Source organism: Protopterus annectens, chromosome 13.part0 (genome assembly GCF_019279795.1).
Source record: "Protopterus annectens isolate FY-2018-M chromosome 13.part0, PAN1.0, whole genome shotgun sequence".
Lineage (NCBI taxonomy): Eukaryota > Metazoa > Chordata > Ceratodontiformes > Protopteridae > Protopterus > Protopterus annectens.
In genome coordinates this window covers 963,219,435-963,224,128 of record NC_056747.1, presented here as the reverse complement: position 1 = coordinate 963,224,128, position 4,694 = coordinate 963,219,435, and positions in this window count along the sequence as shown.

Here is a 4,694-nt window from a genome sequence, read left to right as displayed (position 1 = left end):
TATGGTCAAGCCCTTGTTGGAGTATCTGAGTGTCTGTTGGAGAGCTGATGAGTGCTCCTGATTTGCAAGCATCAGCAAACTGAGCCATAAGCCTTGAACCTGGAGCTAGATATCAGAAAAGTAGATACCAAAAAAGGGAGACCCAAGACTGAACCTGCTGGACAGTGATAGCCAGCTGGCTGTCCAGCAGATAAACTAAGGGTTTATGTTAATTTATTTTAGCTGACCAAAAAACAAGTTAAGATTCATGGTGTGTACAGAATGCTTATTGTCCATGGCCCCAGTGACCTTTTCAAAGACATCAGCTGGGTTTTGCAGACAGAATTTGCATTTGACAAAGTCAAATGAATTATGCTCTAGAGACAGAACATTACCTAATTTTAAGTTAATAAATTCAGATATGGTTTGCTCCTCAATCTTACATATAATACTTGTGAGTCTAGTAGGTTTGTAGCTGCTCAGATCAGTGGTTGGACCACTGCTGTGGTAGTTTTATAGACATCAAGGACATAGCGTGTAGAATGGATGAGATCAAAACACTTAAGGAGGGGTTCAGACAGGCTGTATTTGGTGCAGGTAGAGAAGCTCAATGTGTTATCAGGACCCATGGGTGCAGTGTTCTTGGATTTAGATAGGGCTCACAGGATATGACTTTGGGAGATTTTGGCAGGGGAGGATTATTGAGGAATAGGGGAGCAACAGGGTGGGTAGTTGAAATGAATCTGCAGCTAAATTTATTCACTAGAATAGTGGCTATTGACCAAGGATTAGAGTATGTGGTAGTATTATAACTAAGCTCAGAGAACTGCTGGACATTACTTCTATATCATCTAACAGTTGAAAATACTTCATGCTTGTTTTTACTGATGATGGCAGCCCTAAGTTCCTTTCCAGACTTGCACTATTCAATGAGCACTTAAGGCTCTTGCTAACCTGTATCAGTTTTTTTTTAACAGTTTAAAGATGAAGTCTTATAGATAGAAAATAGTTTCTTCTTTTTATTGTACCATTTGTTAATGGTGAAGTTTCATTATAAGCATCTGCTCTTAGATTTCCCACTATATTTGAAGCAGCTAGGGATGGCTTTCTCAGTATAATGATTTAAGTGTGAGTAGAAGTTGGAGGTGAATCTGGCAGCTCTGGCAATGGGACTGACCGCGGCATGGCTACTTCATAACTTTATTAGGTTGTCTGAGAGCAGTAGCAGGTTTGCTTTTGAGAAATGTGGACTGTAGACGTTGTAGAAGGAATGCTACAGATTAAAAAGAAGAATAAAATGGATTTATTGTTAGATTTAACTAGAGAAATGGAGACACAGTGTATGATGCTGGCATTAGTGACGTTTTTGAGGACAAGGTCAAGGAGATTAGAGCCCCTTGTGAAAAAGTCGATAATTTGTTTAAAAGAGATAGCATTGACAAACTTTAGGAAATGCTGAACATATTTATTACTAGTAAATAGGTTAGTTTGGTGTTAAAATCATCAAGGAGAATGGTGTTGAGTTGAACAGGGATCTCATCTTGTAGATCACAGGTAATTTTCACTGTCAGTGGGATAAATGGAAGGGATCTGTAGTAGTGATAGCTAGTTTTATTAAAGGTAGTTTGGATATCTGTAAGTTCTAGGGTGGGCTCTTGGAGAATTTGCCTTGAGAGGATAGGAAGGCAGACAAGCACATACCCTTCCCCAAAGTTTCCATTGGGACTGAAGGAGTGGTATACATTAAAATGACATATTGAGGGAATACAATCAGAACAATGAAACCAATTTCAGCAGCTATGAAGATATAAATGCGCTAAAGAGTCAGAAGCACCACAAATTCAGGAATCTTGTTTCTTCAGACTGCTAGCACCAAGCAGTGCTACCTTAATACAGTCTCCCTAGAATGACACCAACTATCCAGTCAAACATTAAAAAATAATTATTTTGTCTTTAAACAGCGACATCATTCTTGGACATGACTAGTGTCTTCCATGCCTCAAACACTTGCATAACAAGCTCCATCGTTGCTTTCTGCATCCCCCTCTGGGTGGAGCACCTAAGATCACTCACCACCATGTTGTACTCATACTTATTGGGATGGAGGAACCTATGGGCCCTCAATACATCATGAATCCTGACATCTGCCCATTCTTTCTTTTGTGAAAGCAAGAGTCAGGTTTTTGGTAGTGGAAAGTTTGCAGATCCTGCTGATGGTTTTACCCCCGTCCTTTCTGTAGCTCACGAGCTTTGCTGTTGCTAACATTAGGAGGTGCATGACTGTTTACATACATGCGTAACCTCCTATGTGGCACACTAGTTGCAATGCAGGCACCCTAAGGTCTAACCGTTTCCAGCAATACACTGGCATTCCTGCAGTTATAACCTCAATGCAGCAAACCAAGTTGGCACCTTTCCTCAGAATGAGAAAGCCACTGCTGGCCATTCATTCCCATCCTTCCCTGCCTGGTGCCAACACTGTCCATGCTACAAGTCAAACACCAGTAATTTGGGGTTTATCCCTCTGTACCACATGACCAATTTCACCATCACCTTTTTTATCTAACTTAGTAGTGATGGATTTGTTGAGTGTAACTATAGAGTCACCAGTAACTGTCATGTTTGGGTGCAGACTTTGTGGACCTTAAGGGTTTATGTTTGCAGCACTCATGACTCTTAGAGGTGGTATGCGTAAGTGCTGGAGATGCTGGTAGTGTGGGTATATTTGCAGCAGTAGGATAAGGTGGCTGAGGTCTCTTGTATGGTGCCTAGGAAACTTAGGAAGGGATTTCTTTACTACCTCAGCAAAAGAAATGATAGTAGTGGTTTGCTGTGCATGGTGTGTGTGTGAGCCTTCCTGATTATAGATTAACCTCCAGCGTGAAGAAATACTTCTGTCTCTCACCAGTTGTACCAGTGCAGAGTAACAACAATGGGCTGTCACTAAGAATGAGACACGATGTAACCACACTGTCTCAAAGAGCTGACTGCAGTTTGGCTAGGCAGAGAATGGACTAGGGCTGCGCTAAAATCCCATGCTTCCAGACATAGATGGCAGACAAGGGAGGATAATGGGCATGTGAGAGTAGGAAACTAGTTGGCAGACAAGGTAAGATAATGGGCATGTGAGAGTAGGAAACTAGTTGGCAGACAAGGTAAGATAATGGGCATGTGAGAGTAGGAAACTAGTTGGCAGACAAGGTAAGATAATGGGTATGTGAGAGTAGGAAACTAGTTGGCAGACAAGGTAAGATAATGGGCATGTGAGAGTAGGAAACTAGTTGGCAGACAAGGTAAGATAATGGGCATGTGAGAGTAGGAAACTAGTTGGCAGACAAGGTAAGATAATGGGCATGTGAGAGTAGGAAACTAGTTGGCAGACAAGGTAAGATAATGGGCATGTGAGAGTAGGAAACTAGTTGGCAGACAAGGTAAGATAATGGGTATGTGAGAGTAGGAAACTAGTTGGCAGACAAGGTAAGATAATGGGCATGTGAGAGTAGGAAACTAGTTGGCAGACAAGGTAAGATAATGGGCATGTGAGAGTAGGAAACTAGTTGGCAGACAAGGTAAGATAATGGGCATGTGAGAGTAGGAAACTAGTTGGCAGACAAGGTAAGATAATGGGTATGTGAGAGTAGGAAACTAGTTGGCAGACAAGGTAAGATAATGGGCATGTGAGAGTAGGAAACTAGTTGGCAGACAAGGTAAGATAATGGGTATGTGAGAGTAGGAAACTAGTTGGCAGACAAGGTAAGATAATGGGCATGTGAGAGTAGGAAACTAGTTGGCAGACAAGGTAAGATAATGGGCATGTGAGAGTAGGAAACTAGTTGGCAGACAAGGTAAGATAATGGGCATGTGAGAGTAGGAAACTAGTTGGCAGACAAGGTAAGATAATGGGTATGTGAGAGTAGGAAACTAGTTGGCAGACAAGGTAAGATAATGGGCATGTGAGAGTAGGAAACTAGTTGGCAGACAAGGTAAGATAATGGGTATGTGAGAGTAGGAAACTAGTTGGCAGACAAGGTAAGATAATGGGTATGTGAGAGTAGGAAACTAGTTGGCAGACAAGGTAAGATAATGGGCATGTGAGAGTAGGAAACTAGTTGGCAGACAAGGTAAGATAATGGGCATGTGAGAGTAGGAAACTAGTTGGCAGACAAGGTAAGATAATGGGCATGTGAGAATAGGAAACTAGTTGGCAGACAAGGTAAGATAATGGGCATGTGAGAGTAGGAAACTAGTTGGCAGACAAGGTAAGATAATGGGCATGTGAGAATAGGAAACTAGTTGGCAGACAAGGTAAGATAATGGGCATGTGAGAGTAGGAAACTAGTTGGCAGACAAGGTAAGATAATGGGCATGTGAGAGTAGGAAACTAGTTGGCAGACAAGGTAAGATAATGGGCATGTGAGAGTAGGAAACTAGTTGGCAGACAAGGTAAGATAATGGGCATGTGAGAGTAGGAAACTAGTTGGCAGACAAGGTAAGATAATGGGTATGTGAGAGTAGGACACTAGTTGGCAGACAAGGTAAGATAATGGGCATGTGAGAGTAGGAAACTAGTTGGCAGACAAGGTAAGATAATGGGCATGTGAGAGTAGGAAACTAGTTGGCAGACAAGGTAAGATAATGGGCATGTGAGAGTAGGAAACTAGTTGGCAGACAAGGTAAGATAATGGGCATGTGAGAGTAGGAAACTAGTTGGCAGA